The sequence below is a fragment of the Tachypleus tridentatus genome, chromosome 6 (genome assembly GCF_004210375.1).
Source record: "Tachypleus tridentatus isolate NWPU-2018 chromosome 6, ASM421037v1, whole genome shotgun sequence".
In the NCBI taxonomy this organism is placed as follows: domain Eukaryota; kingdom Metazoa; phylum Arthropoda; class Merostomata; order Xiphosura; family Limulidae; genus Tachypleus; species Tachypleus tridentatus.
In genome coordinates this window covers 143,493,649-143,514,978 of record NC_134830.1, presented here as the reverse complement: position 1 = coordinate 143,514,978, position 21,330 = coordinate 143,493,649, and the positions used below count along the sequence as shown (strand labels likewise).

General features: G+C 36.1%; 1 long non-coding RNA gene across 1 annotated transcript; it reads left to right on the top strand.

Annotated features, from left to right (window-relative positions):
* Nucleotides 1-3,576: 3,576 nt before the first annotated feature.
* Nucleotides 3,577-21,204, top strand: LOC143251483 (uncharacterized). Its single transcript, XR_013028585.1, has 6 exons — nt 3,577-3,706; nt 9,613-9,725; nt 17,722-17,735; nt 17,978-18,213; nt 18,970-19,129; nt 20,907-21,204. It is a non-coding gene; the product is annotated as an uncharacterized LOC143251483 (long non-coding RNA).
* The last annotated feature ends 126 nt before the right edge of the window (nt 21,205-21,330 follow it).

Sequence of the window (21,330 nt, the reverse complement as noted above, 5' to 3'; positions counted from 1 at the left end):
ATACATACAAAAAAGAGAAGTGTTATTCCCTATTTTCACCAAGTCTTAGTCGTAATTATGGTTTTAAATAAGTTTTAACACTTTTATCAATCTATGTTTATGAAAGCAAAAGAAAGTTATATCCCTTTCTTCCAAGTAATTCAAAGCCCTTATTTAAACTCAAACCTCTAATTAAAAACAACAAAATCAAACGATAGTACACTGTTATGTCCTATTATTATGTAATCCTGGCGATAACTATATAGTAAAACAGGTTGAATTCCCTTGCACATGAAATTTCAATACAGCTATAAAGTACACATGAACACAAAATATGGGATTTTTTTGGCTTTGTTCTATGTTGAATCCGTTTTCACTTTGCTTCATTTCTTGTTCAAATATCAGAGTATGACATTAATACTATCGCAAATCTCTTATTTATTAGAATTAAGGTTTCTTGTCAGTGGTTCTTCTGTCAGAGACACTAGTGTTGCTGGAACTTTCGTTTCTGGTAAACGTACACACACTTCAAGCAAGAGTGTTCGATCTTGTCTGATGGGACAATACAGAGGGCAAACAACTGAAGATTATTTTACGAACAGATTGCTCTAGTCCTACCAATAATCCTACATTTCAATATTCAGATTTGATTTGATTTTATTTACTGTTCAAGTTAAATCAAGCTTTGAAGTTCCTTAATAAGGATTATATGCTGTCTTCCAAAACTTGTAGCGTATACTGGATGGAAATTTCCTCATTTTGTTAATAAATTTATATCTACTAACCCTGATGAAGGCTAAATGTTGGTTAAAGTCATTTTATAATTGATTACCTGGAATATAAAAGTATTTTGTTGTTGTTGTTTTTTCTTACCTTATTATCAAAATATCAAACACTTCATGTCTCGGGCTCGGTATGGACAGGTGGTTAAGGCACTCGACTCATAATCCAACAGTCACTGGTTCGAGTCCCTGTCGCACCAAACATGCTCGCCCTTTCAGCCGTGGGAGCGTTATAATGTGACGATCAATCCCACTATTCGTTAGTAAAAGAATAGCCCAACAGCTGACAGTGGGTGGTGATGACTATCTGGCTTCCCTCTAATCTTCCACCGCTAAATTAAGGACAGTGAGCGCAGATAGCCTTGGCGTAGCTTTGCGCGAATTTCAAAAATAAACCAAATTACTCGATTAACATTTTGAAGAATTTATTGCGGACTGCTTCTGCTTCATTTCTACTTTCGGTGACGACGTAACGGACTCAGAAAAATCATTACAAAATCCAAAATGTCTGATTTTTGGAGACGACGTATCGAACTCTGAAAACTCAGAATGGAATCCGAAACATCTTGTTTTGGTGAGGATGTATAAGATTCAGTAAAATTCATCACGAGGTCAGATGTTTCTAATTCATTAGAAGAACTCAGCAGATAGCTCAGAATGACGTTTCCAAAACTGGAGAGAAGACGAAAACAGTTCAAAGAAAATTATTCAACATGTAAAGTTATTTATAATGTCTAATAGAAATAAAGTTCCTTTATAATAATTAATATTAAACACAAAGTGGTTGGAAAGCATCGTAGTACCACAGAAAAACAATATTTCGAAGGTTGACTCTGTGGTTTCTGTTCGTAACAACTTTGTCTTATTCGGCTTCTTTCAAAGACACTGATAGTTGAGAGAAAGTGGGATTCAGCCAATGACTGGCTGATGGAAGTAGGGTTCAGTTAATGACTGACAGACGGGAGTAAGATTCAATTAATGACTGACAGACAGAAGTATGATTCAATTAATGACTGATAGACGGAAGTAAGGTTCAGCCAATGACTGAAAGATGGAGATAAGGTTCAGCTTTTGACTGCTCTTGGATTTTATTGAGAAACAGGTAACATTTATCTAAACGCTGTCTTTCAAAAATCTTTATTGCTTGATGTAATAGACGTAAGATTAAATAGATATAAAAATGGAAAAAGTTGTTCCTGTTTGTTTATCTGTAAATATCAAATTGACATTCAAAGAAATGAAGAATGACATAAAATTCTTTCTTCTTCGTGCGCATCAATCAGATGGTTGGTTTGTTGTTTTATGGCGCAAAGCAACTAGGCTATCTGCGCTCAGTCAGATGGTACTATAACTTTAACGTTTTTGAGTCAGCGTTAAATCTACTTTCGTTTTGTAACCTCCAAGACTATATTCTGGAAATGGGCCTGGCATGGTTAGGTGGTTATGGCACTCGACTTGTAATCTGAGGGTCGCGAGTTCGAATCCCAGTCACATCAAACATGCTCGCCTTTTCAGCCGTGGGGGCGTTATAATGTAACGGTCAATCCTACTATTCGTTGGTAAAAGAGTAGTCCAATAGTTGGCGGTGGGTGATGATGACTAGCTGCCTTCCCTCTAGTCTTAAACTGCTAAATTAGGGACGGCTAGCGCAAATAGTCCTCGTGTAGCTTTTCACGAATTTCAAAAGCAAGCCAAACTTCTGGAAACTTCGAGAGAATAAAAAAGTTGCGTTATTTTGTGTTGTTGCTTCAAGAATTCCGCATGAGATGATTAGAGAAACAGCGTCAAGACAGGCTGCCACAACGAGCGTTTTATATTTCTTAACGCCTTTAGCGCATTTCTGAGAAGGAGAGAACTTAGAAGAAGAAAATAGTGTAATGTAACTAATAGCATACCACAAGTTTTATTTAGCACGTTTGTACTAAAACCAATTGAATCTTAAAATTTCGATCGAAAACCTTTATGGAATGCATGATAAATTCTGAGCAAATAATTTATTAATTTCAGCGCTTCCTATAAGAGTTCATCAAAATCATTGTTGTGATAACGGGAAAAAAAAACGGTTTCTAACATTGTAAGTCCGCGGACACACTGCTGTAGCTTTGAAGGGGAGACAAAGAAATCACACTCCGCACCTAGGGATCGTGGTTACTTTATAAGAGTGACGTTCAAATCCAACTATTTGATTAAAGTAGCCAAAAAATTGGCTTCCTTCCCTCTAGGGATTGCTACGCTAGATAGCCTTAGTGTAGCTTAGCACCACTGAAAATAAACAAAGGTTTGAAGATTTTAACAGGAACAGGTTTGATTAACACATCTCACCTGTACGTAAGTCATACGTTATTTCGTATGGTTTATTTCAGCATATCGTAAATGTGGCCCACATTTAAAAAGTAATTTCAACTCAAATTAAGAAAGAAAATTCCCGAAGATTCCTGCTGCAATATTATTTCTTCACCATTTTGTAAGTTTTATCTCCATTGATGATAAAATTAAAAGGTAGCTTTAGCAAAAAATAAAAAAACATCAAAAACTTTACTAAACCTTTACGTCGCAAATTATCTTTTCATTTTTACCTTCGTGAAAATAAACCAATAATATCATCGTTAAAATAGTTTGTCTACTACGTAATACCAAATAACAAATTATAAGCATTGTCATAATATTATTAACAAATCTAAATTAACTTAGATTACTAAATTGAAAGTTTAAAGGACTTAAATTTCAATAGGTATTGGCAACAGTTTAATTAAGACTAGAGAGGTATGTTATCAACATAGAGGGCTCTGCTATCTAGTAGCCTACAAGTCTTTGACTGGAATGATGTTGCTTGTCTATTGAATGTGGTACAAAGCTACAAGAGGGCTGTCTGTATTAGCTGTCCATTATTTAGCAGTGAAAGACGAGAGGGAGGGCAGCTAGTCATCACTACTCATCTCCAACTCGTAAGCTACTCTTTTTCTAAAGAATGGTTGTTCTGACCGCACATTATAACGGCTGAAAGGGCGAGCATGTTTGATGCGACGGGGATTCGAACCCGTGAGTCTCAGATTACGAGTCACGTTCTCTCTAACCACCTGGTTATGCTGGGCCTTTTGGGTTGGTTGTTTTTAGTTAAGCACAAAGTACACCACGTTGTTTTTAGTGCTGTAAGTCCGCAGACATTTCGCTGTGCCGCTTGGTGGTGAGGGCAAATGGAACACAAAAAAGACTTATGACACGTATAAAGTAGGTTAACGAATGTATTCTCACGAGTTAACAATAATAGTTCAATTATTTACACTTTAATTTATCTGCTACTTATCAAAATGAAAAACGTATTGATAAAATATGAACTGCCATTATCTCTGTCTCGTGTAAAGGTACAGTTGGTTTCAATCGACAACTGTAAGAAATGACAATGGGCTATTGTGTTACTTTTCCTACTTGTTTGATAATGGAATCATGGTGTGACGATACGGAACGCGTATTTAATACTAGAATATTAAAGTAGCGAGAAAGTATAGATTTAGGTATAACAACGTCTAGGTGTGGGGGGGGAGGGGAATATAGTTGTTAGCGTGTTAAGTTGCGTATCAAGAGATCCAACGTTCGAACCCAATGCCGCTGAACATTTTTGGCACGTTTAGCCTTGAATGCGTCGTAAAAGTGACATCTAATTTCAATATTCCATTTAAGGAGGCAGACAAAGGGTAATGTTTACTGGTAGCTTTCCCTCCTGTCAGTGGCTCAAAATTAGGAATGACCATTATTTGGATACTAGGATACCCTAACTTTTCAAGGTCGTGTGTGCGTTAGGACACCGCTAAGGTTGAAAATACCAATACCTTCCCCATTACACACACTTTACCTTCAGTTTAATATGAAACACTAGCTGAAAGTGTTTCACAGTAACTCACCTTGTTAGATAAAACAACTGTCACGTGCTCGTAGAGAGAAAAACTAATGAGGAGGTAGTAAGTATAATGTGCAAAGACACAAAGACAGCTGCTGGACGATGAAGAAAACGGAAGATTTTATATTAGCATCATACAATTAGATCTGATGGAAGGTTAGCCTTGATTCTGAGGAGATAAAGAAAAGAAACATAGTGACGTCATTTCAGAGACATTCCGTGGGAGATAAAGTTGTGTCTTCACGTATAAATGTTCTGTACTGTAGTTCCTTTCTTTGTTTGAAAAGAGAGCATTTATGATCTTATATGTGATTACGTAATCATGTCCTGCTAAGTCTGGGGGACAGCTGCCTCCTTGCCTCATGACATCTTGTTTGTGATTGTATCACATACTTCAAAGTCTGGGAAACTACTGTCTCCTTGCCTCGTAACAAAAGACGACACTGAAGAAAAAATAGTGGTGGTACAGGTAGCGATGAATTGAAGGACAAGGGTTTGTTTGTTTGTTTGTTTGTTTTAGAATTTCGAGCAAAGCTACACGACGGCTATCTGCACTAACCATCCCTAATCTAGCAGTGAAAGACTAGAGGGAGAGCAGCTAGTCATCACCACCCACCGCCAACTCTTGGAGTTACTCTTTTACCAACGAATAGTAGGATTGACCATCACATAATAACACCCTCAGAGCTGAAAAGGCGCAGCATGTTCGGTGGGGCAGGGATTCGAACCTGCAACCTTTAGGTTGCGAGTCGAGAGCCTTCTAACCACCTGGACATGCAAGGTCTTAATGAAGAATGGTGAAACATGATCGTTGACTCTGAAAACCGGTAAATTACACTTTCTTTTTCATTTATTAATAAAAGTTATGACCGAAGTGCCTTTTTAGGAAAGGTTTTTCAAGAACCTAAGGCGACAAATAAATCGTTGTGGAAGATGACCAAACAAGGACATAATGAAAAATATGGCATGACGGAATAAGATGTTCGATTGATGATGGGTAAATAAGGTAGCTTAACCTGAGGGACCCGGATAATTAAATTACATGTAGTGTTGATAGTACTTTGTAAACACTCTACAATCTACTCTGGAAACTCAAACTTTTCAGCACTAAGATGTACTTAGTTTTTTAACATTTAAAATGTAACTAAACAGACAAAGTTTCCTTTGGAAACTTTTTTTCCCAGGGTCCTTTTTTGGACTTTACTCCCTGAGTACCGTTATAGCCTTTAATGTTTCCTTGCAACATAAACATTTAACTCCATGTGGCTTGGCAGTTTAAGGCTGTATCACAAGTTAATGATGGTGTTCCGTTTCTTAATTTTGCGAAGAGACCTAACAGTCTGTTCATTAAAAATTAATAAACTAGGAGTTTTGTCTTCGGGATGTTAAAAAAAAGGTTAAATAATGAGCTATCTGTGCTCTGCCCACCATGCGCATCGAAATCTAGTTTATAGCGTTATAAGTCCGCTTACGTTTCACTGTGCCACTAGAAGTCAGTAGAAAAAATGCGTAATTTTTATTGTTCACCCAAAATACGAAACTTTACCTACTAAAAAAAAGCAAACTAAGTGAATCTACGTCGCTTACGAACTATCAGTGGAGAATTATACTATAGAACGCCACCTAGAGCCTGTTTTAAAGTGTGTGTTTTTTTAGTGTTTGAGATTTTTTTTGTTTAATTTCGCGTCAGCCTTTCCTAATTTAAAAGTGATATAGTAGAAAGAAGGCATTTAATAAACATCATACAACGCCATTTCTTAGACCAATAAATAATGGGATTGGCCAAACGTTATTTCGCCCCAACGGCTAAAATAGCAAGCATGTTTGGTAACGGAATTCTAACTCCGACTCAAAAACTGCAAGTCAAACGCCCTAACCATCAAGTCATGCTATGATGTCTTATTACACTTTCAGTTTCATGGGGTCTGGCTGCTCACTATATACAGTGGCAAAATCATATCCTTCAAATATCTGTGGTAATCCTTCCATAGCGTAATAACAGTTGTTATCATGTCTTCTAAGATAAAAAATACAACTAATAAATGTACTTTTAACAAACATTTAAGTGTTAACTTTAAGAACTCAATACACTTTACAGAAAGAAACTGTTCTTCGACAGTTGTTTTGTTTTTTATTTACAGTTTAAAAAATCTTTATTAATGCGAACCCTAGCCCGGCATGAACAGGTGGTTAAGGCACTCGACTCATAATCCAACGGCCCCTGGTTCGAATCCCCGTCGCATCAAACATGCTCGCCCTTTCAGCCGTGGAGGCGTTATAATGTGACGGTCAATCCCACTATTCGTTGATAAAAGAGTATCCCAAGAGTTGGCTATGGGTGATGAGGACTAGCTGCCTTCCCTCTAGTCTTACACTGCTAAATTAGGGACGGCTAGCGCAGATAGCCCTCGAGTAGCTTTGCGCGAAATTAAAAAAAAAAAACAATTAATGCGAACCCACTAAGCTTATTTCCCTGCTACAGTCCCTAATTTTGAAATTCCGAAAGACAGCACTCTACCATCCTCCATTCCTGATAACAAATTGTCTGCCACTCTTATAATACACCCACAGATTAAAATGTGGGAAATAATAGAACTATAGCACTGATTCGATCCCAGTTCTCCAGTTCCAAGTTCCAGAGCTCTGCTACTAGGACAACTAATATACTTTGGTTCTAAGGAAAATTATTTTTAATTAAATCGGGTTCATATGTCACGGCAAGTTTGTAATTTAATAACTGATTCTTTCCAGTTGCTTCTTTTGATTAATTGTCATACACACACTTCAGCGACCTAAAAGTGACTTTAAAGTCACGTAATTTGCTCCATTTAGATAGTAATGCATCTTATGTTTCTGTCAACAGTGAAGAAGTGGTTATGAAGCCAAGAATAATTTTTAAGATTATGAAAATATTAAATCCAACCTGAAGTAACTATACATTTGTTTGTTTGTTTAGAATTTCGCGCAAAGCTACACGAGGGCTATCTGCACTAGCCATCCCTAATTTAACAGTATAGGACTAGAGCGAATGCAGCTAGTCATCACCACCCACCGCCAACTCTTGGACTACTCTTTTATTAACGAATAGTGTGATTGACCGTCACATTATAACGCCCCCACGGCTGAAGGGGGCGAGCATGCTTGGTGTGACGGGGATTCAAACCCGTGACCCTCGGATTACGAGTCGAGTGCCTTAATCACCTAGCCACGGCGAGCCAACTATACGTAAGTTATATACAGGGTGTTCGGAAAGTCACTGTGCAGTTTTGTAATCATATTTTATTCAGTATATTTCAAGCCAGCAACTGATAGCGGTGTTTAGAAACAAAATAAGAAGGATCCAGGCCTGTATTAATGCCAACGGGGGTCACTTTCAACAGTGTTTATAATTGTCATTTATATTTACCTCCTGTATTCTATACTGAAACATGTCTGTTAATAAATATATAAGTGCACAGTGACTTTCCGAACACTCTGTACTTTATAGTCTTGACACTAGCGTAGTTTTCATTCCAAAAGGCTCCGTCGTATGGCTGTCATTTCTAAAGCACACTCTTCCTCCCTGCTGGCGTTTCATAAGTAACGACAATGACAGTTTCCCAACACTTGTTTCAAAAGTCTGGTCGCACAGAAATCCAGAATCAATTCGTCCTGTGGCTTGACCGAAATGTCTTTGTATAAAACTCCATTAAAACCGATTTAATCCTTAAACTGCTTGAGAATTACGACAGTTGGACAAATATGTCATGGAAGTAACTTGTATGACTTTTGCAGTTGGATAACTTTTACGTTTCTGTTGCGTACTGTTATCTGTGTCACATGGACGGCTATTGCTACTGACTTTTGTGTTCATAGATATACTCGTGTGTTTGTAGACGTCGCACTTTGTTAACTATGGCTGGGATTTGGCTTGTTGCAAGTCTATTTCTGAATATACCTTGTACCCTACGTTGATCCATATTCCTTTATTTGCCAATGCTATTACGTACAAAGGATAATTCCGTTTTAGAAATTATAAATTTTATATATGAACACATCATTATCATTTCAACGAATATTTTGCGTCAAAAACAATTTGTACACTCCCTTCCAAAACGTGATAACAATTTGTACACTCCCTTCCAAAACGTGATCAATTTATATAACGCCAGACAAAGTCAAAATGTAGCTCTTATGCATTCCTTTCTACCAATAAATTGTACTTGTTGTGATTGTCATACTTTAGTGATTTTAATAACTAAAATCGTTTTAATATGAAGTTCTCGAATCTTTTTAAATATAAATATGTAAATACATTAATACCTATGACTAACTACGTTAAACGTTTGGGTTTGGAGTGTTGCCAACGAGTATTTATCTATCTAACTACATAAACACATATCACACAAGAAAGATTTATTATTATGGTCTCTCTAACTAATCTTTATCCACCTACACAAACACGGATGGCACAGTTAAACGTTTGTTGAGTTGTCAACAATCTTTATCTAGCTACATAAACACATAGTGTTAAAGGTTTGTTGTTGTGTTGTCAACAATATTTATCTACCTACATAAACATATAAAACACAGTTAAAGGTGTGGTGTTGTGATATTTACACTGAATATATATTTAAGAACAGTGGTTTTATTGTTGTTATATGGGTTGCGATATTTTCACTGAATATATATTTAAGAACAGTGGTTTTATTGTTGTTATATGGGCTGTGATATTTTTACTGAATATATATTTAAAAACAGTTGTTTTATTGTCGTTATATGCACTGTGGTATTTTCACTGAATATATATTTAAGAACAGTGGTTTTATTGTTGTTATATGGGTTGTGATATTTTCACTAAATATATATTTAAGAACAGTGGTTTTATTGTTGTTAATATTTGTATTATCATTGATTGTATTTTGTGAAAATAAAATATTTTAATTAACCATTTAAGCTTTTTGTTGTTTTTTTAAGTACGAAGCTACCCAACGGACTGTGCGTGCTCTTCCCATGAGCCTTCAGACTTGCCAGTGAATCACCGAGGGGGATGGGCGGTGGTGAAACAGTTAAGTCGCGAGTCCTTCAAGGTATCGGAAATCTGCACATTATTAATATTCCTTTTATTTCTTTCAGACTCAAATATAAATATGGATCATTTTGTTTAAATCTTTTAAAGTTAAAAAGTGAACCCGAAATATATTTCTCAGGAGATTTAATTTAAACTCAGAAAACGTAAAAGTGAACCATAGATGTATTTTGTTTTCATTGCTCAGAATTGTTATAATTATTAGCTTCTGTCTCTTATATCAAAGCTATTTTATCTAACTATTTTAAAATTCTCGTGTTTCTGGTTTTATAAGACTTTAATTTTTCTCATTATGAAACACATTTATACAGTCGGCCATCTTTGCTCTGCCAAGCGTAAGAGTAATCGAATCCCAATATTTTGGATTAATAATGACTAATAATCTTTTATTTCATTTTTAATTTGCCCAATATGGGCATCCTCCAGACGTTTCAGCAAAACATGAGCCTCCCAGGAAAATGACAATGTATTTAATAATGTAATCATTTTCGTGAGCCAATGAAAAACTCCACTAGTGATCTGCACTGCAGTTATCTCGTGTTCAACGTTCTGGAGATTTCTTGGATGTTGAAGAATAGATATTCATGAGTAGAAAAGCGAAAAAGTATGAACTCGAATAGAAAACTCCAAGGCACGATTAACAAGAAAAAGTCGTTATGTTTAATACAACGTGTTTACTGAAGGATATGTTATTACAGTGGCTCGAAGTGCGAAGGTGTACGTGCGCTTCTAAATATTGTTGTGCAAGTTCGACAAGCGAGTAATTAGAGAACTAATAACTCGAAACTACAAACACGTAAGATTGTAGGTAGATAGGCTTTATACAGCGTTGAAAATAGCGTGAGGCAAAAATTAGAAACCGTGAAGAAAGACCGGGAAAGATAATTCAGGAAATGAGAGCTAAATGTGGTTCGTAATAAAGACAGGTAAATTATAGTTTGACGTAAGAGTCTCCTCTATAGAAGGTAATCAAAATTTTACCTGTCAATATCTTTAGACTTTGGAATGAAAGAAAACTGAAACATGCTTGTCTGTGTAAGGTAACCGGAATAATAAAGATGACAAGTACATGTTATATAAATTTTTTTCATCAAGTTTACTTTGTTGAAATCTTGAAACATTATACCGAATTTTGCAAAAAAATAAAAGCTCCGAATGCCAGTTTTTAAAACGGTAATTCAAAATCAAACCACCAGGAAAACTTCCATCAATAAAATACCATACATGTGTGTGTGTTTAACATAAAGAGAAATTACTGAATACACAGACTTTTGGAGATTCCATATCTTATCAGTGACCAAGGACAACATGAAATCGAAAAATAAGACAAGGCTTCGCATAACGATGATGTATATACTGTTTTAGATGTAAGTCTAGACATAGCTTAAACAGTTTAGAAAAATCCATATTTATTGTTTTTTATACTTTCATTGCTCTAATTGAATATCGTTCATCCCCACGTGGGCCCAAACATGGCCTCCAACATTTTTCTATTTATCCCTATCCCAGAGCTGTAAACATACACTACATAATAGGCCTGGCATGGCCTAGCGCGTTAAGGCGTGCGCTTCGTAATCTGAGGGTCGCGGGTTCGCGCCCGAGTCGCGCCAAACATGCTCGCCCTCCCAGCCGTGGGGGCGTTATAATGTGACGGTCAATCCCACTTTTCGTTGGTAAAAGAGTAGCCCAAGAGTTGGAGGTGGGTGGTGATGACTAGCTGCTTTCCCTCTAGTCTTACACTGCTAAATTAGGGACGGCTAGCACAGATAGCCCTCGAGTAGCTTTGTGCGAAATTCCAAAACAAACAAATACACTACATAAAAACTTGACGGAACATTAATACTGTTGATTATGAAGGAACATCAAAATTATTGGTTAAGTCTGGTGTATTTTTGAAGAATGAAAGATATATTAAATTAATTAACACCTCATGTAGGCCTAAGTTTGAAATAGCTATATTTTTGTTGTTGTTGTTTTATATACATAAATGAGTTTTACTTTTAGGGTATTTAACTTTTTTTTGCAGAATATACTTTTTTACCTGGAATAACAGTTATTTGTGGAATATGTAGTGGCGCCTGGGTCCTCATCAAACACGTGAATCAAAAACATTTCACATGATATGAAAGACCGCTCTTCCTTTATGTTTTCGTTCTTTCAACAGATTCAAGGTACAAAACGTTTCAAAGCATGTTGGGTTACAGTTGATCAAAAAACGAAGTCTTCGTTTTAAGGCTTTTACAAATAGATGTGTACGTGTTAAAAGCTCATGAACGTATGTATACTATGTGCCGTTCATTTCGTTAATCGCAAAGTTACACAATGTACTACCTTCACTGTGCTTAAGACGGTTAGCAAACCCAGAACTTTCGTATTAAAGGCGCGAAGGAGAGCGTCGTTTGTATTACATGTTACATAGTCTTCTGCGGAGCACGCGCAAACGGAACAAAAAAAAAAAGAAAATATATATTCAATTTCAGAGTAATTAAACTACATAATTAGTCGAAAGTCCTGGAGTCATTTATTTTGGGAAAAGAAAATTATGTTTGTTTTTTTTTACTTGTAACTAGATGGGAAGGTATAATACTTGTGTAATTAACACTTACGTCCCCCCGCTATTACAGAGGTAAGTTTACGGATTTACAACGCTAAAATTAGGGGTTCGATTCCCCTCGATGAACACAGCAGATAACCCGATGTGGCTTTGCTATAAGGAAACACACAAACACATTTTGGGAAAATGGTTTGGTTTTTTGTATTTTGCACAAAGCTACTCGAGGACTATCTGCGCTAGCCGTCCCTAATTTAGCAGTGTAATCTGGGGGTCACAGGTTCGAATTCTCCTCATACCAATATGCTCACCCTTTCAGCAGTGGGGGCGTTATAAAGTTATAATCAATCCCGCTATTCGTTGGTAAAAGAACAGCCCAAGAGCTGGCGGTGGGGGTGGTGATGACTAGCTGCCTTCTCTTTAGTCTTACACTGCTAAATTAAGAACGGCTAAAGCAGATAGCCCTCATGTAGCTTTGCGCAAAATAAAAAATAAACAAAACGGAAACTAATTAGAATTATAAGTGTGATATTGAACATTGTCGTAATAATTTTTACGCGTGCAGACGAAGAAACTGTAATTATCATACATGTAAATATAAATATACTTTTCAATAAAAGAGTGTGTGTTTTTCTTATAGCAAAACCACATCGGGCTATCTGCTCAGCCCACCGAGGGGAATCGAACTCCTTATTTTAGCGTTGTAAATCCGGAGACATACCGCTGTACTAGCATGAGGCTTCATTAAAAGAGAAAGATGTAGACTTCAGCATTTATAACGTACTATTATTATAATTTTATTGATGAACAGTTGTAAGGTAGATAGATATATATAATTTAGATATAAAAGTAACTTTTTGTTCTTTCATTATTTGGATTAATCACCCGTGCTCGGTATAATACACTTTAATTAATATGCAAAGATTTGTTATTAACGTTACGACTTAGATTTTAGAGCTTATCTTACCTGAGGTAAAGATAAATCCATATAAATTTGGCTCTGGAATTGACTTGTTTGTCAGAAGTCCTTTTTGACAGAAATTAAACTAATGATTAAAGGAATTTACTCTCTGTGTTTTTGTTTCTCAGGTTAGATGAATTTGTCTATCATTCAACGGTTTGTATTTCGTGTACAGCAGACACTGCTGCATCTTAGTTTAGTGTTTCGTGTCATTCTTCAGCACTATTAACACAACGTTAAAAGACCGCCAAACTCGTAATCCAAGGGTGGCGGGTTCGAATCTCCATCACATCAAACATGCTCGCCCTTTCAGCCGTGGGGGGCGTTATAATGTGATGGTCAATCCCACTATCCGTTGGTAAAAAAGTAGCACAAGGGTTGCCGGTGGGTGATGATGACTAGCTGCCTTCCCTCTAGTCTTACACTGTTAAATTAGGGATGGTTAGCGCAGATAGCTCTCGTGTAGCTTTGTGCAAAAATTCAAAACAAAACAAACTACAATGCTAAACTTGATCTCAGTTAATTACGATACATAAAAAAAGGTGAGTTTACGGGTAGAAACAGAGAGAGAAAGAAATATTAATTTTATTTTCCAGTATTCTTTCATATTCAAAAACTGAAGCTGAGATTTATAGAAATATAACTTAGTGAAGCCAGTCGAGTCCGATTCTCTCTGTTCACTGTTTGTTTTTTGAATTTTCGCGCAAAGCTACACGAGGGTTACCTGCACTAGCCGTCTCTAATTTAGCAGTGTTAGACAAGAGGAAAGGCAGCTATTCATCGCCTACTCTTGGGCTGCTCCTTTACCAATGAATAATGGAATTGGTCGTCACTTATAACGCCCCGAAGGCTGAAAGGACAAACATATTTTGTGCGATAGGGATTCGAACCCGCGACCCTCAGATTACGAGTCGAGCATCCTAACCACCTTGCCATGCCAGGCCACTAATTGCTTTGTTATGAATTTACTGTAAAGATGCGAAGTTAGCCTGACATCACCATTAATTTTGAATTATTGACGAAAGTAAAGGTGACCAGCTAGAAGTGCCTTGCCATTTACCATCCACGCCAAAAGATTGACTGTCACTATTTTCACGCACCCACAGCTTAAAATGCGGGAAATATTTTAAGATATCGCACGGGTTCAAACCCGGATCGCGAGTTTCGAAACTGAGAAGTCGGCCAGAGGGTCAGTTCGTAAACGATTCACTATTAAAATTAATTATAGTATTATTATTATGATGGCGCACTAGAATTTTACGTTGTTGTATAAATGCGACCAAAATAAGAAGTCGATTTGACATTACATCGAGTCTCTAAATGATAACATTCACTTGTAACATTATCAACCAAACCCATAATGTCAAATGTTATATAAGCAAACAACTCTCATGGGTTAGGTGTTGCCCTACAAATTAGAGTGTCGGACTGTGAAACAGGGGATCAAAGGTTCGTGTCTCACCGTCGATAAAACGATTTCCTCACTTTATAGCTCTGGGTGCATCAAGAGAATGGCAGTGAAATCCCACTACTTGATTAGAATAGTCCAAAAGTAGGCACCGATGGCTGTTGACTAGCTGGTTGTCTTCCCTCTAGTGACAGAGTCTAGAAGTTAAGGAAGGCAATGAAGATGCGAACTTTGTATCTAAGAATACACATGTCAGTCATCTTGCTTTGTTCATCTTTGGGCTTTCCCCCTACAGAATGATTTCTGAGATTGTGCTCAAGCATTCGGTTACTATAAAAAGTTACACGTCATCATAAAAGGGTTGCATATCATTATACAAACCTCCTTTCTCGATGTGTGTTTTACGTGTTTTTAAAGCATTTTCTAAAAATAAACAGTGAGTTAAGAAAATGTCTCGAAATTTCGAGTTTGCATAATAATTTTCCTTCTCGCCGACAGACGGCTCTGTCATATTATACCCTCCCTTTTATTTATTTGTTTGTGTTTAAGCACAAAGATATACAACGGGCTTTCAACACTATACCCGCCAATGGTATCAAAACCTAATTTTTAGCATACAAACCTTCAAACTTGCTGGTGTATCATCAGGAGGCTCCTGGTGTTCTGTAGGACAATTTCGTCAACAGTTACCCCTTTCCACTGTCGGTAAAAAACAATATAATTACATGTTTGAATATACTGTGAAGTAAATGTGTTTGTTTGCGAGGAACATACAATGAAATAATGAAATAATGTATTTAAATTTTCACCCCACAGGTGTCTTTGCGAAATGCAGTATAAACTAGAGACTCACTCCCACTAGAAATAGTCACAACGCATATATATAGATCAGTAAACACTGAAAGTAAAAATCGGCATATGGAAACTACCATTCTCGATAGAAAAATCTTATGTTCATCGCTTGGGCTCTTTGATATCCAAGAAGTTATCACAAATCACCAAAGTAACCGAAGCAGTTTACTGTGACAATCGCTGGAGAAAGGGACAGAAAATGATTACTTGTAATACAGTAAAACTCAGTCGCGAAGCACATAAAAGGGAGAGTAAATCAATATATAAGTCAAAATGGCGTCAGGTTACTTTAACTGCAGTTTCCAGTTATTAATAGATTTCTTATAGAAGCTTGAAAATAAATTTCTTATTACTGTTTGTTTTGTATTTCGCGCAAAGCTATTCGAGAACTGCCTACGTTAGTCGTCTTTAATTTAACTGTGATAGGTTGAAAAAAATCAATTAGTCAACAACGCTTGTCGCCAACTCTTGGGCTGACTGTTACATTATAACACAACCATGTCTGAAATGGCGGGCTTATTCAACGACCTTTATATTAGTTGAGTGCTCTAACCACCAGGGCATACTGAACCCATCTCAAAGTGAGAGGTAGGGATTAGATATATTTATTTGTTATAGAAAGAAAACGTTTCTTTTCCAATTCAAATGTACAGCGTCTCAATTTTTTTACTTTGTTTTTTAACACAAACGATCAATATGCTTTAAGTTCAAAAATGCCACACTGAACTCCTGTTCGTTTCTTACGTAGGTGCTGTAATTTAGAGCTATTGCAGTGTTTTTAAGCTAAGATAGACTCCGTTACTTTAATTTGAACCTGTTTTTATGTTAACTATGACTAGTTTTTTCATCCATTAAGTTTGTTTGTTTTGAATTTCGCACAAAGCTACTCGAGGGCTATCTGTGCTAGCCGTCCCTAATTCTAGTGTAAGACTAGAGGGAAGGCAGCTTCCCTAGTCATCACCACCCACCGCCAACTCTTGGGCTACTCTTTTACCAACGAATAGTGGGATTGAGGGTCGTGGGTTCGCATCCCCTTAACACGCTTGGCCAAACTGGGCCTCGTCTATTAAGTACTAAGAACTTACTACAGTATATTCTATCTGTAGTTGGAGAAGTGAATGAGGAACCTAAGTATAACGCATGAAATAGCATTTCAGATTTCGAGTCTCAATAGAGAACAAACAAACACCTGGAGTTATCTTGTTTTTATAACAGTTTTTAGATTTGTTTATTTTTCAATATTTCTCTGCTTTTCGGATCTTAAACTGTAACTTTTATAATATTTTATTGCATGTATAAATAGCGTTTCAGAAAGTCTGTATCTCTCATCGTCCAACCCAACTGATAAGTTCTGGTAGTGTACGAAAGGCATACCAGGCAGTGACTTGTAGGAGACAAAGATAGATCTGAAACTCAATTTTTATACATTTTTGTTCGATAACTGTAATAGACAATCAAAAATTTGTTTGTTTGTTTTGGAATTTCGCACAAAGCTACTCGAGGGCTATCTGTGCTAGCCGTCCCTAATTTAGCAGTGTAAGACTAGAGGGAAGACAGCTAGTTATCACCACCCATCGCCAACTCTTGGGCTACTCTTTTACCAACGAATAGTGGGATTGACCGTCACATTTATAACGCCCCCACGGCTGGGAGGGCGAGCATGTTTGGCGCGACTCGGGCGCGAACCCGCGACCCTCAGATTACGAAGCGCACGCCTTAACTCGCTAGGCCATGACAATCAAAGGAAAAAAACATCTGCACTTATCTCGTTAGGCCTATCGGTTTTAGAATATTTCGCCGATTTTTGGCGTTTAACTTATAAATCTAAGAATGATTCAGGAAACGGAGAAACCAAAGACACAAAACTGCATCTCGTATACTTTAACAAGCAGTAAAGCGAAATGTTGAGCGTCCATTTCAATATAAAAAAAGATGTCATAATGAGGTCGTATATTTCTATAATTGAAGAATATTGTTCTCCAATTTGCACTAGACAAGTCTAGATTTTGGTTTTAAATGCGTTGTGGTTTATATTTTCTGTTCCCTATACATTTCTCTTTATTAGTGCCTGATTTATTTCTTAATGTGTTGTTCACAACACAGGTAATAACAATTCACCAAGATTTACTCCGCGCATACAATCACACTCATGTAAAAGTGTTGTTTGTTTTGTTTGTTTTTCTTTTGTGTTCATTAAATAAATTTTCTTTGGGTTATCTTAACAGTACAGGGGCTGAAGGTCAAACTTTATATGCAAATACATCTAATACCGCCCTCTACATTTCGACACACAGTTACACAACCCCTTTCAAACATGTGGTCAGCTTCCGGTCAGTTACCTCTTTCTTTGTGAACCTGACGATGACCGAAGAAGGTCGAAACGTTGTTCGCTCTTTTATGTAAAGTGTTTTCTCAGCCCAAACGAGCCGTTTTTGCATATAAATTTCTCAACAAGTGGGTTTCTCGTCATCACTGATGAAGGTCAAACTCACCAGTGTCGTCGCTGTTAGCGAATAAGGCGGGTGGTCAACTATGAACTGCAGCCTATGGAAATAATACGTTATGTTGATACAGCTGTGTGTAATACAACACTGTCACTAACATCTAGATACACCGTGTGTCATAATAGTTGGGTTTTTTCTGTTTATAAAGTAAAAATATTTTAGAGATTGCTTCAAATTTGATCGTCTTCGCATCTATTTAAATTAAACTCAGGGGTAAGTATAGAGATTTATGACGCTAAAATTGTGTTTTTTGACACTCGCCATTTGCACAGAACAATCATTGTATAATATAGGTTTGTGTTTAAGTATAAATAAACCACATTTAATTTAAACTTTAAAATTGTATTATTATTTCTCACTACTAGTTCTGTTACTCTGGTTGACGATATTAACTTTTATTATTTGCCTTAATAATTGTTTTTACGTTTAAAGATTCATGCTACTGAGGTGCACAAAACTGACTTTTTTTCTTTATTTAACGTATTTATTTAACCGTCTGTGTATCAACTTTTTATCAATCGAATTAAGAAAACTTTGAGCCTTCAGATAAATTTACTGCGTTTAAAAATTACTGTCAGATTTTATTTTTATCCTTTAGCATAATTAATTACTGAATTATTCGAAGTGTAATTACGTGCTTCACGCCTATTTTTCTTAAATTCTGTCACTTGAGGAAAGCGCATTTCACGAAAATTAAGCTCCCTCTTGTTATACTAAAGTATATTTACAGCAAAACGCAAAACCGTGTACAAGTTTTCTGGGGTAATTTGAGTGGACAGTCTTTAAACAAAAGTTAAATTAACTATTAATTCTATAGAGCGTATTTGTAGTAAAAGGGTTAGGGGAATGCTTTAGATAAAAGTTTCTTTCACGTCAAGGCAGAGCTCGAACGTCAAGATAAGGGCATTTATAAATAGAAAGATTATTGATGTAACAGACTTTCTTGTCATGTAATTTCTTAATTCCTAGGCTTGGAATGAGCTGAAAAATATGAAATATGTCGCTATGAGTAGAATTACATAGCAGTAACCACGAGTAACTCCAAGAACTAAGGAACGCTATCTGATTATCGTAAAACATCCAAACAATCTTCTCTTCTTGGTTAGCGAATTGGGCGGCGAAGAAAAAGGTAATATTTTAAATGAATATTGAAAGTTATATGGGATTGTTTATTATAGGTATATAATCTCCTCTAACTGGATTTTTAAAAAGTATTTTCATAGAAAATATAAAAGCAGGTAATTTGGTTGTATAAAACCTTTAATTAATATTGAAGTTAGAAGTTTATTTTATATCTACTATATATATATATATATAGTTTAAATATCTCCCCACCAGGATTAAATTTTTGTTAAGCAAATTTATTCAGCGACATTAGCAAATAAAATCAACCATGGATAAGTCGGTCGATAATGTGCTTAGAGCTTGTTATAAAGCTGACATTATCTTTAATGGTTAATAGCTGAATTACGTTATACAGCAGTGGCCTTATTATATAAAATGTTATGTACCCCACGTATTCACAACACGCGGGGATTACAACACAAATAAATTAAACACTTACATTCACAGATGAATGCAACGTCTTCTCCACACAACCCCAAAGTGGCCAGTTTTGACATCAGAAAAATCGTGAAAAACACACAGGCTTCGTGAACGATTAATGAAAACCTCAAATTGTGCTTTCCTCGCTGACAAATTGAGCAAAAGACAAAAGGCCTAAATAAAAAAAAATGGCAAATGTGTTTCGACATGTTAGACCAAGGTATAAGGTTATACCGACAAATGAATGAATGTTGGTCGATTGAAGAGTATTTTTAAAGATGAATAAACAATAGAAAAATATTATATCTCCATATCTATAGTTTTAAGCCCATTTTATTCTCTCTGCGAGAGTATCGAAATATTTACCTTGGTAGGTTCGAAAGTTTTAATTACAATCTATTCGTGCCTCTTTCTCAAAATAAATCAAAACAGGGCTCTAACGTATCGCGTATAGGCCTATCGTAAACAAACAATGGTGACTACAAACGATCGAAAGTTTGAGAGATTCTGGGTAGTCAAATAATTTAGTTTCTGTACCTTACATTTCAATGGATGACATTACTGCAATTATTTAATATAGTCTCACACTGCTAAGTTAGTGACGACTGGTACAGACAGCCCTCATGTAACTTTGTGCGAAATTCAAAACAAACAAAGCAATCGCCACCTCTCGGTCTAAGCTAAACGAATAAGCATAACGCGATTTTTATTTTATTTTCTCTGCGGGAACAACACAATAATCATGGCTTCTAGTACCTAGTCAATAGATACAAATACCAGCTAGAAACCTTATACAGTTAAATCAAGCACCACGTTCGTTTATCTGTGACACAGCACGATTTTTTTTCGACGTTCATGATTTGAAATTCTAAGATAATTGTGATAAAAGTTATTACCTAGTATCAGTTTAATATTTCAACTTATATTTTAAACATCGCAAAGCTGTACAACTCTTGAATGAAACATTTGTTTTTATTAATACAATCTCGTTTAATAAGTGTTACGAAACATTATTGCGAAAGACAACTTGTTCTAACCCACGATACGATTCTGAATTAACCAATAATTAGCCCAATTTATTTCCAAAAAGTGTCAATTATTAACCAAAAACAAAAGTATGAATTTCGTCCTTTTTCAATATTAGAAGAAGCAATATTTTCTATACCTGACCGCACTATTTCTTGAAAACTGTATAGGGTAGTAAAAAAAATGCTTTAAACAAAAAAAAATTAAAAGAAGTGTTCTCCGCTAAATGACATAGAGACAAAACTAAGTTAATAAGAGGCCAAAATCCTTACAAAATATAAAAGAAAATACTTATAAAACATCGTCCAAGATATAGAGAAGCTGTCTTTCTACAGATTCTGCATGTGTTCCAGCAAAGATGGCAATTTCGTAACGAAGCATATAAACACTAAGTTTCACGACGTATAACACAGATGGCAGCACGCTCACAGGTTTGACGACTATTTCATGTCGCAGTGGAAAGAAACCGTTTTGAATAGCCGTAAGGCGGATTCGAATTTGGAAGTTGGTGGATAAATTAGTTTATTTAGATAAATTCGAAATTCGTAGCAAAATGGTTGAATAAATGTGTTTCTTTCAGTGAAATGAACCGATATTTCTAACCATTTTACTAATACAATCACAGGTTGTATAATTCCTTACTCATAATCACATTTCTTTCAATGTTGACATACTCACTCGTAGCTTAATTTTTGAGACGGTTTAAATAGACAGTGAAATAAATTTTATTATAAGTGTTTGCACTTCAAGTTTTTCGCG